At 42.8% G+C, this 13,600-nt stretch overlaps 1 non-coding gene across 1 annotated transcript; it reads right to left on the bottom strand.

Moving 5' to 3' along the window:
* Window positions 1-12,972: 12,972 nt before the first annotated feature.
* Window positions 12,973-13,047, bottom strand: Trnat-cgu (transfer RNA threonine (anticodon CGU)). The gene has a single exon. It is a non-coding gene; the product is annotated as a tRNA-Thr (tRNA).
* Window positions 13,048-13,600: the final 553 nt, after the last annotated feature.

Below are 13,600 nucleotides of genomic sequence, written 5' to 3'. Positions count from 1 at the left end.
CGTGCAACAGCCCTCTGAATGGAGGGTAACCTGATGAGGAATAAAGTCTTCTTCCGGATCTTTGATTTTTGTATTGCATCGTGAGAGCATTATCTGCTACGAGCAGGTCACAGATACATTCGTCTGGTATTGTTCGTCAGGGACTGGCTAAGGCACCTAATCAGAAATGTTTTCCTCCTCTGCACCGAATAACGCATGTGACGTGCCAATACGTATTTCACTTTTAAAGGCAATTTTGAGGTTCTCCAAGTGCTGTGTATTGAAGTGCCCAGTTATGTTTGCCACGAACAGAAATAGAAAAGCTGGGCTTTTAACCGGAAATTTTGCCCTAGAAGCCCGGCTGTTTTAAATAGACACAATCAGTGGGTACTTTCCATCGTTTCTTAATAATCAGTTGCAGTCAAGTTTTTGCGAGGTCAACCTAAATTGTGCCTAACCTTTAACGTCCCAAGTGTGGTCTCACAGACCGCTGGCGTTTATTGTTATTCTGATGCTAATGCACAATGGTGGGATAGGAGACTACAGCGTTGTGCGGTGATTTCCTTTGTCTGTATACTATTGAATATAACGCGGACCTATACTACTACTGCTTCTTTCATGCTAGCGGACTCTGAGACCGCACCTGGGACTTCACTTTATGGATTCAGTAGCCAGGTTTAACGAACCCAGACTTGGGGATGCTGTGTTAAAACGCTCTCAAGTCAGTTTAGGAAGTGATGTTGGATCAGGTAGTCACAATGACATTGAAAGTGAACATAATGCAGTATAGGAACAGTGTGAAAGTGAAGACGAATTTATTTTGCCACCTATGAATTCCTTGACCGAAACAAGTGATCAGAATGATGAAGACAGAAGTGTGAAGGCTCAATCTTTAGTTAGAGGTTCTGCTAGAAATAGATTACGCCGAAAGAAATATCGCTGCTCTTGGAAGCCTGTTCCAACGATGGCCAGTGGATTACTTTTCCGCATGTTGGACATAAATTGGGTGAATGTGTTTGCTCTTCACAGTCCCTACAAACACAATACTCGGGGGAACCGTTTTAATTTTTGAAGAAGCTTGTCACCTCGTTGGTGACACCACAGACAAAAAGCGAGTCAATAAGTATCACATACCTGCGAAGTTCGTGTATGCCTTGCCGTGTTTTGGGTGTTGCAGAACCAACAGTAGAAGTTGTTGTAGAACCATTTGAAGAATGCAGAACATGCTCCACCTGTTACGCAGACAAGAAGAGAAAGACACCTTATATTTGCCATTGTTGCTAGAAGCCAGTCTGACTTGAAATCTCTACAGAAACTTGCAGCGAGTGCAAAGAAAACCTTTGAGAGGAAACTAAACACCTAAAAAGTACTGGTGTAATTTGCAGTTTTTTGAAAGTTTTGTGGGAGTTTTTTATGTTTTATTATTACATGTTTAATAAGCAATAAAAACAGCAAAAAGTAAAATTTGAAGTGCCGTACATTTGAGTTTTCATAGCCTTAACATTATCATATAGTATTATGTTCATTTAGTGCAGTTTTCTGTTTAAATGCGATATTTCCTTAAAAATAAACTTTAAGATTTATTTCAATATATATACGAGGGGCGTTCAGAAAGTAAGCTCCGATCGGTCGCGAAATGGAAACGACTATGAAAATCCGATAAAGCTTTGCACAGATGTGTTGGGTAGTGTCTCTAGTATAACCCCAGTTAGCATCACGTCGCTCTTCTCATTTCTGAGCTCGCAGTGAGTGCGTAAAGATGTCTAGAAAATAGTGTCTGCCGCCAAGTACGAGGGCCTGGTGAGAAATTTCGCCTGAAGCTATGCAGCTAACATTACATAATTGTCGTGCTGTTTCTTCTTCAAGACAATTCTCAGCCGCATTCTGCAGGGGCAATGAAGATGCTCCTGCATCGTTTTCAAATGGAAATGTGAGATTACCCACAATACAGTCCGCAATTGTCTCCCCCTGAGTTTCATCTCTGGTCACATGAACCGCTGTCTTTGAAGACAACATTTTGACACAGACAACGAGGTGTAGGCCAGCGTGGAGAATTGGCGGAAAGCACTGGCGGCTGCCTTCTATGATGAGGCTATTGAAAAGTTGGTACAACGCTATGACAAAAGTCTAAGTCAGAACGGCGACTACATAGAGAAGTAGCTGAAAGGTGTAGCTAATTGTTACAAGTAAAACATTTCTGATGTTCACTGTGGTTTCAATTTGGCAATCAATCTGAGCTTACTTTCTGAACAGGCCTCGTATTTTTGGTGTGCTATTAATGTAAACTTTTACATAAAATATGAATTGTTCCACTGAAATTGCTGAATGTAATTCTTTTCGCTACTTAAATGTAGCGGTCACTCAGACTGCACTTTCGACAGTGTGTGACCAAAAAATGAGCTGCGAAGATCATCAGAGTACAGGCTTTTCAAAGGTTCCGTTGTGATATTGATTAAGTTTTCAGTCTTAAAAAATTTCTTCGTAGGAGAAAATAAACTATTACCTTCTTTTCTGGGACGGAAAGCGAAAAGATATTCAATAACTTTAGTAATTCCAATTAGATTTACTAAGAAACTAGCGACCTGACATGGCTTCGCACTGACTGGGTATCTATGACCGGGCAGCTTGTCTGGTGTAGCGGTAAATTTGATTACTCAAAACTGCGTAGAGCTATGCATAAAATTCTGAGAACAGCGTTAATTATCTGAATATCGTGTGTCATATAACTGGAATGATTTAGGGAAAGCACGACAGAAAACGTCTTAGAAGGTATGAATGTTATCTGCTCCATATGTAACTGGCGTTTGGAGTGACATCTTGTGGCAGTGATGGAAGCACACCATGATGTAATTAATGTGTGTACAAAATATATATATATATATATATATATATATATATATATATATATATGTGTGTGTGTGTGTGTGTGTGTGTGTGTGTGTGTGTGTGTGTGTGTGTGTGTGTGTGTGTGTGACAGAGCGAGACTGGATATGTCTTTGAATTTGTAGCATCATCGTGTGTGGATAATGTCAAAAGTAAAAGATAGCGAAACAAAAAGAAATCCGCTTGATTTAGATGTGTAGCCCATGACAGAACTCCTGTTGTAGACCTTAGTACGCATTAATACATTGTCCAAACTCATTGTCATTCGGGAGGACGACCGTCCAATCCCGCGTCCGGCCATCCTGATTTCGGTTTTCCGTGATTTCCCTAAATCGCTCCAGGCAAATGCCGGGATGGTTCCTTTTAAAGGGCACGGCCGACTTCCTTCCCCGTCCTTCCCTAATCCGATGAGACCGATGACCTCGCTGTTTGGTCTCTTCCCCCCCCAAACAATCCAATCCAATCCAATCCAAACTCATTGTCGCAATTCTTTGCCACGGACTCTGTGCGACGGACTTACTCGCCATGCCACGCAAAGAGAATCGTGTCCTCATCTAGGTCTTCTAGGTCTGATTCAAGGAAAGCCGAAAGCTGAAAGTTTTCACTTCTTCCGCTCCTGAAAAATTTATCTGTATGTAAACTAATAAAAGGTAATTCCTTTGCTGAAGTAGTTTTTCCAAACATTTCTTCCTTTTTGCTTAAAATATTAAAGAGCACGAATTTTGGATTCTCAGTGCAGTTGTTCTGAAACGATTACTTACAAAACAGTTTGAAGTTAAGCAATTCACTCCTCTTTGTTCGAAGAATGTGTAGTGAATTATGAGTACTAATTGCGATTCAAAATGTGGGTATAGTAGAAACTGACAGTCTGAAATTGTCTTTTTCGAACTGCGTCCCGCCAACCATCTATTCAAGTGCTTCAAATTTTTCTGTAATCATCAACCAGGAGTATCTGAATGGCGTTCCATACTCTATATTTAAGGTGTCAAGAAGATCGTGCCCATGCCTGTTTCGTTCTTTATATGGGCAATGATAGAAACACGTGAAAAGGCTTCCGTATACATGACGGCTATTTTAAATATTTTTCAAATGTATGTTTTTGTCTTCAACAATTTACATCCATTCTAAAAGGATGTAACCAACTTTTAAATAAAATATTTTCAATGTATTTGATGCAAAAGGTGTAAGGGAAAAAAGTCTATAAAGATAGGTTCTGGGACTCATCTGTGACAATCATGGACGAGCTTGTGACGATTCCTGTCAAAGGTTAAGAAACTCACGTATTCACCAACGATTATGAGCAGTGTTGCTCCTATTCGGTTAGTGCTCTTTAGTGTGGCGACGATATGTATCTTAATTTCAAAGTGTCCATACAAATAACCTGAACACTGTCAATAAAAATGAGACCGCCACTGTTGCAAGTGGCCGAAACGGAGGAGAGTCGTATTACCTTTGTGTATAAGTTCATTTAGTTTTCCATAAGTTTAATGAACACAAGCACGTGGTTTTGAGGCGAAGAACTTCCGGAGATACAGTTCCTCGAAGGTATTTTGCCAGACAGCGCAAAGGTGAAACCATGAGGGCGCATATCAGGTGACTAGAGTGGGTGCGAAATGGCTGGCAAACTCAACTCCTGCACGGTGTTTTTTTGTCAGTGTAGCAGAATGCGGACGGGCATTACGGGCATTATCGTGGAGCAGCATCACTTCACGCAGCCTCCTGGTCGTTGTTCTTGGAATGCGTGTGCAGGAGATCTCACTTGTTGACAATAAAGGTCCACAGCGGTGGTTACATCTCGGGGAAGCAATTCAAAGTACACCACACCGTCTTTGTTCCAACAGATGCATAATACTATGTCTGTGGATGAATGCATGCCCTTCTACGGGGAGTTGCTGCTTTGTTTGTGAGCTGTTAACCGCTCAAATTACACAGCTACTCAAGAAAACAGGAAGCTAGGGATGTTTGCTGATGGACAAACTTGCTCTTGGTACATAATTCTAATTTTGACTAGATAACAACTGTGTTGTTGTTGTTGTGGTCTTCAGTCCTGAGACTGGTTTGATGCAGCTCTCCATGCTACTCTATCCTGTGCAAGCCTTTTCATCTCCCAGTACCTACTGCAACCTACATCCTTCTGAATGTGTTTAGTGCATTCATCTCTTGGTCTCCCTCTACGATTTTTACCCTCCACGCCGCCCTCCAGTAATAAATTGGTGATCCCTTGATGCCTCAGAACATGTCCTACCAACCGATCCCTTCTTCTAGTCAAGTTGTGCCACAAATTTCTCTTCTCTCCAATTCTATTCAATACCTCCTCATTAGTTATGTGATCTACCCATCTAATCTTCAGCATTATTCTGTAGCACCACATTTCGAAAGCTTCCATTCTCTTCTTGTCTAAACTATTTATCGTCCATGTTTCTTCCATACATTACTACACTCCATACAAATACTTTCAGAAACGACTTTCTGACACTTAAATCTATACTAGATGTTAACAAATTTCACTTCTTTAGAAACGCTTTCCTTGCCATTGCCAGTCTACATTTTATATCCACTCTACTTCTACCATCATCAGTTATTTTGCTCCGCAAATAGCAAAATTGATTTACTACTTTAAGCGTCTCATTTCCTAATCTAATTCCCGCAACAGCACCCGATTTAATTCGACTACATTCCATTATCCTCTTTTTGCTTTTGTTGATGTTCATCTTATATCCTCCTTTCAAGACAGTGTTCATTCCGTTCAGGTGCTCTTCCAGGTCCTTCGCTGTCTCTGACAGAATTACAATGTCATCGGTGGACCTCGAAGGTTTTATTTCTTCTCCATGGATTTTAATAACTACTCCGAATTTTTCTTTTGTTTCCTTTACTGCTTGCTCAATATACAGAGTGAATAACATTGGGGATAGCCAATAACCCTGTCTCGCTCCCTTCCCAACCACTGGTTCCCTTTCGTGCCCCTGCCATCTGGTTTCTGTACAAATTGTAAATAGCCTTTCGCTCCCTGTATTTTACCTCTGCCACCTTCAGAATTTTAAAGTGAGTATCCTAGTCAACATTGGCAAAAGCTTTCTAGAAACGTAGGTTTGCCTTTTCTTAATCTATTTTCTAAGATAAGTCGTAGGGTCAGTATTGCTTCACGTGTTAAAAAAAAGGCAATATAAAAATTTAATTCGGACCTTTGTCCCCTTTCTTTTACTGGTACAACATACAAATTTATTTTTCACAGACTGAATCACATTAAACACAATTAAGATTTTAATTAAACAGTTAATTTGAATACTGAACCATAATCAGCGATGGCATAAAATGTCAATCATAACTCGCACGCAATCATTCGTTGCATGACCACAAGATAAGATAGTAATGACACAACCTTCAAGCCAAATTTAAACAGCCATAAAATTACCAAAACTTCACCGGGCACAAGAGAGAATTAAAATGTGATAAAACTGAACCGGCCACATTGCGCTTGCATCATTGCCTCGCAACGGCCTTTGTATACGGCATATGTTAAAAGCCTAACAAAATCCGGACATGCCGAATCTGTAAGTATTCGGCCGGACACGTCTGGCTCAATCCGGACATCTTTGGTTCTCACACCATGCAATGAATGCGTCATCCGGCGTTCTGCAGTGTGCACTAATGTAGACAAACTGTATCTCCTCCCGACTATGATGTCACTTTTATTCTTTTCCATAGTCCCATATTAATGAAACTTTGTACTATGCAATTATATAATAGTATGAATTCATCGCCGCGCGGGATTAGCCGAGCGGTCTAGGGCGCTGCAGTCACGGACTGTGCGGCTGGTCCCGGCGGAGCTTCGAGTCCTCGCTCGGGCATGGGCGTGTATGTTTGTCCTTAGGATGATTTAGGTTAAGTAGTCTGCACGCTTAGGGACTGATGACCTTAGCAGTTCAGTCCCATAAGATTTCACATACATTTGAACATATGAATTCATCAAACAAATTTTAAAACGATATTGCAATGTGTGTGTGTTATTCTGAATTACGATGCAAAGTTCATTCGGGCATGCATGTCCGAAGGAACAGGCCCTGCAGCGACTACAGCCGTTATTAAATACATTAAATGTAATCGCAATTGCGAACATTGGCTATCATCAGCTGTAGAACGGAATGACGACAGTGAAAATTTGTCCCGGACCAGAACTCGAACCCGGATTTCCAGCATATCGCGAGCGGACGCGTAACGTCCATACGTCGTCAAGCATGTGCCTACTGCCTGTAAGCGCTCCTCCACTATGCGTATCCCCGTACGGGGGAGACATTTTACTTGAAAGTCGCTTGCCCTGTGTCGGCGGATATATACACTATTACGCGTCTATGTTATTCCGAATTACGTTGCACGTGCATGAATGTCCGAAGGAACATTTCATCATAATTCAGAATGTCATAGGCACTGCTGTATCATACACTCCTGGAAATTGAAATAAGAACACCGTGAATTCATTGTCCCAGGAAGGGGAAACTTTATTGACACATTCCTGGGGTCAGATACATCACATGATCACACTGACAGAACCACAGGCACATAGACACAGGCAACAGAGCATGCACAATGTCGGCACTAGTACAGTGTATATCCACCTTTCGCAGCAATGCAGGCTGCTATTCTCCCATGGAGACGATCGTAGAGATGCTGGATGTAGTCCTGTGGAACGGCTTGCCATGCCATTTCCACCTGGCGCCTCAGTTGGACCAGCGTTCGTGCTGGACGTGCAGACCGCGTGAGACGACGCTTCATCCAGTCCCAAACATGCTCAATGGGGGACAGATCCGGAGATCTTGCTGGCCAGGGTAGTTGACTTACACCTTCTAGAGCACGTTGGGTGGCACGGGATACATGCGGACGTGCATTGTCCTGTTGGAACAGCAAGTTCCCTTGCCGGGCTAGGAATGGTAGAACGATGGGTTCGATGACGGTTTGGATGTACCGTGCACTATTCAGTGTCCCCTCGACGATCACCAGTGGTGTACGGCCAGTGTAGGAGATCGCTCCCCACACCATGATGCCGGGTGTTGGCCCTGTGTGCCTCGGTCGTATGCAGTCCTGATTGTGGCGCTCACCTGCACGGCGCCAAACACGCATACGACCATCATTGGCACCAAGGCAGAAGCAACTCTCATCGCTGAAGACGACACGTCTCCATTCGTCCCTCCATTCACGCCTGTCGCGACACCACTGGAGGCGGGCTGCACGATGTTGGGGCGTGAGCGGAAGACGGCCTAACGGTGTGCGGGACCGTAGCCCAGCTTCATGGAGACGGTTGCGAATGGTCCTCGCCGATACCCCAGGAGCAACAGTGTCCCTAATTTGCTGGGAAGTGGCGGTGCGGTCCCCTACGGCACTGCGTAGGATCCTACGGTCTTGGCGTGCATCCGTGCGTCGCTGCGGTCCGGTCCCAGGTCGACGGGCACGTGCACCTTCCGCCGACCACTGGCGACAACATCGATGTACTGTGGAGACCTCACGCCCCACGTGTTGAGCAATTCGGCGGTACGTCCACCCGGCCTCCCGCATGCCCACTATACGCCCTCCCTCAATGTCCGTCAACTGCACATACGGTTCACGTCCACGCTGTCGCGGCATGCTACCAGTGTTAAAGACTGCGATGGAGCTCCGTATGCCACGGCAAACTGGCTGACGCTGACGGCGGCGGTGCACAAATGCTGCGCAGCTAGCGCCATTCGATGGCCAACACCGCGGTTCCTGGTGTGTCCGCTGTGCCGTGCGTGTGATCATTGCTTGTACAGCCCTCTCGCAGTGTCCGGAGCAAGTATGGTGGGTCTGACACACCGGTGTCAATGTGTTCTTTTTTCCATTTCCAGGAGTGTATTTATTCGCCGACACTCGGCAAGCGACTTTCAGGTAAAATGTGTCCTCCGTAAGAGAATATACATAATGGATGTACGATTACAGTAGAATACACGGTTGATGACATATGGAAGATTGGATCTGGCCGCGGGTCGTGTACAGATAGCCAAAAAGTAAGTCGACCCTCGCAGTAAGCAGGAAATCTGGGTTCGAGTGCTGGTCCGCCACAAATTTACTTTGTCGTCATCCCATTCTAGAGCTGATGGTAGTCAATATTCGCAACTGCGAATACATGTAATGTATATAAATTTCAAGTCAATAACTTTAGTAGTTTTACAGATAAATAATTTTTCTTAAAATACAAAATTTTCAATAGTTAAAAATAAATGACAGCTAGCATGTTATTGGGATGTGTGTGAAGTGAGTGAGAAGTGTGCATGAAGAACGAATCTTGAATCTGAGAGGAATTAAGAATGTCTGAACGTGCAATTATGTTTTTCAACCTTGAAGTGTGTCGCAAACAGTGAGTGTACAGAAAAATGTGAACACAGTCAGCAGTTACGTTGGAGGACCAGTACCTGTAGGCCGGTCCGTAAGACGAGAAAGATGTCGTTACTAGAAGTTCTGCTGTTTCCTAATACAGTTAGGTTGGAGATAAGTGACTCATAGATGTTAAAAGTTAAGAATCTTTATAAGTTTTAAAATGGTAGAATGACACTGCGTCATGTTTCCTATTTGATTTATATATTTTCAGGTGATATTTATACTCATGTTGATTGAGTTGTATATGTACAACAAGGTTGGACTCCGAATGCTGTTGGACAGAAGTGTGTAATTTATTGATGACAATGCGCCTCCTGACGCCATGATGATTAGACGTAGCAGTGTTTGTTATATCTGGTGTTTATTGACTTCGGATTACCTTTCCTATAATGTTCTATTGTTCTTTTCTTGTATGATAGTTATTCATGCGGCATGCATGAAACTGGAGGGATCGTCGTGGTGAAATGGAAAACTATTCAGTAGACATGTGGGTGCGGCGAAGTCGAGTGAACGGTAAACTTTTACAAATTGTCGAACTGAACATTTAATTAATGACTGAGTAATTATGTACAGGTTCTTCTACCTAACCAAAGCATACACACCCCTGTTTCTGCCAAAAAACCATAGTATCTAATACAGACAGGGAAAACGGATAAAATAATTGTTTTCACTAACCTTTATGATTGAATATAATTTCAGTCTTCATTTAATGATCCGTAAACAGCAAACAGCAAGTTGACTATTCCATCAAATTATAATTTCATTTCTAATGGCGCCCAGCAACGCGCTTAAATCTCCTGAAATTAATTACACGTCTTTTCTTTTATTCATCTCTAGACCATCGTCTTTAAAATTCAATGACTCAGTAAACATTTTACATTTAGTTCAAAAGAATAATTATCCTGTCAGAGTATTTATTACCCTGGTGACTGTTCGAGGGGCATTGCACTTTCATCTCTCCGTCGCCCACGCTCAGTCGCTGTATCAGTTCCGACCCATCAATTCCGTGCCTAATACCCTACATTTCAACACAAGAACGTACAAACCATAAAAATTCACAAAATTTGTGAAATAACCTAAATAATATAGGACAATTAATCTCCCTCATGTGCAAAATTGTATAAAATTTCAGATTTGAAGATGGCTAGCTGTTTCAGCCGAAACTAGTTATCATGATTACAAATAAATGTTTCGGTCTTGTCTAATAAAGGAATCCACAACTTTTAATACTAGAAGTTCATTGGGTATTTGGAAATATTTTGATAATTAACATTAATTTCATTTTAGAGGTATGATTGGTCTATTAAGGGGATTTTCTTAATTATGTGGGACAGGTACATCTCCTGCACGCCATTACCAGAAACAGGCCATCAGAAAAGCTCACGGTCCCTCATGCCTTAGCCAGGAAAAGTATTATTCGGACTAGTTCAAAAAAATGGCTCTGAGCACTATGGGACTTAACTTCTGACGTCATCAGTCCCCTAGAACTTAGAACTACTTAAACCTAACTAACCTAAGGACATCACACACATCTATGCCTTCGGACTAGTCGGGAGTCGTAATAGTCAGCAGTGTGTAAGCTTCTGTATGATGGGAGTTTGTTTATTGCCATACACATTTCGCTTCTTTTATTTGTGAAGCTTCTTCAGTGGCCTGTAATACATCTTTCTTTTTTTATATACAAAAAACGTATTATGTGGTAGTTACAATATGTTATTATGTTACATTTTTCGTGTTTTTCTCTTGTATTTTTAGGTGAGACTCAACTTTTCTAGCACAAATTTCGTGATGTGAAATTATCTTTCGGTGTTACTAACGATTTCCAGCGCTGTTAGCTCATGCGTGCGGCCCTGGAGACTTATTCGTTAGTTTCCATGCGTCAGTTGGCCAATTTCCGCCTTTCTTTCACCCACATTTGACTGAATACATCGCATACATCCCTTGCACTTTCCATTTTGTGATCATCATGTGTGTGTTTTCGATGTGTAGTGTTGCCAACGGTCGTTGTGTGTTTATCTGTCATCTTTGGTTTGCGTTGTGTATAGTTTTATAATTCTCATTTATTGTGTGTGTGTGTGGGAGGGGGGGGATGTGAGAGAGAGAGAGAGAGAGATTCCTTAATTATTTATTCTGGTTACATTACGGATCTTCGTTTGTTATTGTTTTGGTGGCTAATATTATGAGAGAGTTTTTGCCTGTATGGATTTGGTCGGGTACCTTCTGTTTCATTGCTATGGGTCTTTGTATGTGAAAGTTTTCTTGCAATGTCAGGAGCTTTTTGTTGTAATTATTCATTCTGATAACTGCCGTGTCACATCCCATGTCGGATAGTTCGTGTCCATGTTTAAACACGTGTTCGCGAAGGTAGAATGGCTATTTTCATATTTTCAGCTTCTTAGATGTTCTTTGTATCTTGTTTTGAAGTTCCTACCTGCCATCCCCAGATATGCTGATTTACGTTCTTTGCCATCTATCTGGTATATACCCGCTACTTGCTGTTTATCTGGTTTATCAGTCGTTTGTAAATGTGACTGGAGTGTGTTTCTTGTTCTGTAAGCTACGTGTAATCCCTGTTTCTTTAATATATTTGCTGTCTACCTAAAATTTTCTTTCCAGTATCTGTGACTGATGTTTTTAGAGATGTCCATTCCGCTTCAAGAGAACTTTATACTGAGCTATTCATTATCGCAGTATCTATAGTCTCAGAGAACTTTAAGCATACTGCTTAGTTCTTCCATATCCCACATACTTGGACATTGATTCTTTCTGACTAGTCTCTTAAACTGCAGTCTACTCTTCATCATTACTAAATTGTGTTCAGAGTCTGTATCTGCTTCTGGGTAAGCCTTACAATCCAAGATATGATTTCAGAATGTATGCCTGACCTTGGTGTAATCTAACTGAAATCTTCCCGTATCTCCTGGAATTTTCCAAGCATACCTACTGCTCTTGTTATTCTTGAACAGAGTATTCGTTATTACTAACTGTCATTTATTGCAGAACTCAGTTAGTGTCTCCTCTCCCGTTCTTACTACTAAGTCCATATTCTCCAGTAACCCTTTCTTCTGCTCCCTCCCCTACAACCGTATTCTAATTCTCCATGATTATTTGATTTTTTTTTTCGCCGGCCGCGGTGGTCTAGCGGTTCTAGGTGCTCAGTCCGGAACCGCGCGACCGCTACGGTCGCAGGTTCGAATCCTGCCGTGGGCATGGATGTGTGTGATGTCCTTAGGTTAGTTAGGTTTAAGTAGTTCTAAGTTATAGGGGACTGATGACCACAGATGTTAAGTCCCATAGTGCTCAGAGCCATTTGATTTTTCATCTCCCTTCACGTACTGAACTGGCGCGTTAGATCCCGAGATTGTTGCGAACGTTCTTCATTGAAGAGAGATCCGGTGACTTTGCTGGCCAAGGTAGGGTTTGGGAAGCACGAAGGCAAGCAGCAGGAACTCTCTCCGTGCTCAGACGGACGTTATCTTGCTGAAAAGTAAGCCGTCCTACGGCTTGTCATGAAGGGCAGCTAAACGGCGCGTATTATACCGTCGACGTACCGCGTGCTGTAAGATTGTCGCAGATTACTAACAAAGGGCTCCTGATATGAAAAGAAATGGTACCGCAGACCATTACCACTGGTATACTTATATGGATATGGTGTCTGTTCTTTCGGACAGACCTTCAGCTGCTGACGGGCGTTGATATATATCAACGGGGACAGGTGAAAATGTGTGTCCCGGCCGGGAGTCGAACCCGGGATCTCCTGCTTACGTGGCAGACGCTCTATCCATCTGAGCCACCGAGGGCACAGACGATAGTCCTACTACAGGGATTAGCATTCGTAGTGTCCTACCCCAACACACTCATTACTCGGGGAAGACATTCTTACCAAGTCCCGTAAGAGTTCGGGGAATATGTGTGCATGCGCACAGAAGAAGAATGACATGGCCGGTAGTGCCAGAACTATGTACTTATATGGGTATAGTGTCTGTTCTTTCGGACATGTAGTGTGAGGATATATGAGGTGAGAATGTGGGTCTCGCGGGAGGCGTGCGAGAGATAGTCCCTGTAGTCGCACTATCGTCTGTGCCCTCGGTGGCTCAGATGGATACAGCGTCCACCATATAAGCAGGGGATCCCGGGTTCGTATCCCGATCGGGGCACACATTTTCACCTGTCCCCGTTGATATGTATCAACGCCCGTCAGCAGCTGAAGGTATTAATATAATTCTAATTACCACTGGTTGTCGTTCCATACGGCGGGCCACTATCAAGTTCGTACCCCACGGCTGTCCGGAGCGCCTACAGAGAACTTCCTCGGCCTGGAGTCTCACTGACTGCAGTAAAATTGTCGTCAGTG

Source organism: Schistocerca nitens, chromosome 8 (genome assembly GCF_023898315.1).
Source record: "Schistocerca nitens isolate TAMUIC-IGC-003100 chromosome 8, iqSchNite1.1, whole genome shotgun sequence".
Taxonomy (NCBI): Eukaryota; Metazoa; Arthropoda; class Insecta; order Orthoptera; family Acrididae; genus Schistocerca; species Schistocerca nitens.
The sequence above is the reverse complement of the archived record's forward strand: the minus strand, read 5'-3'. Positions and strand labels throughout refer to the sequence as shown.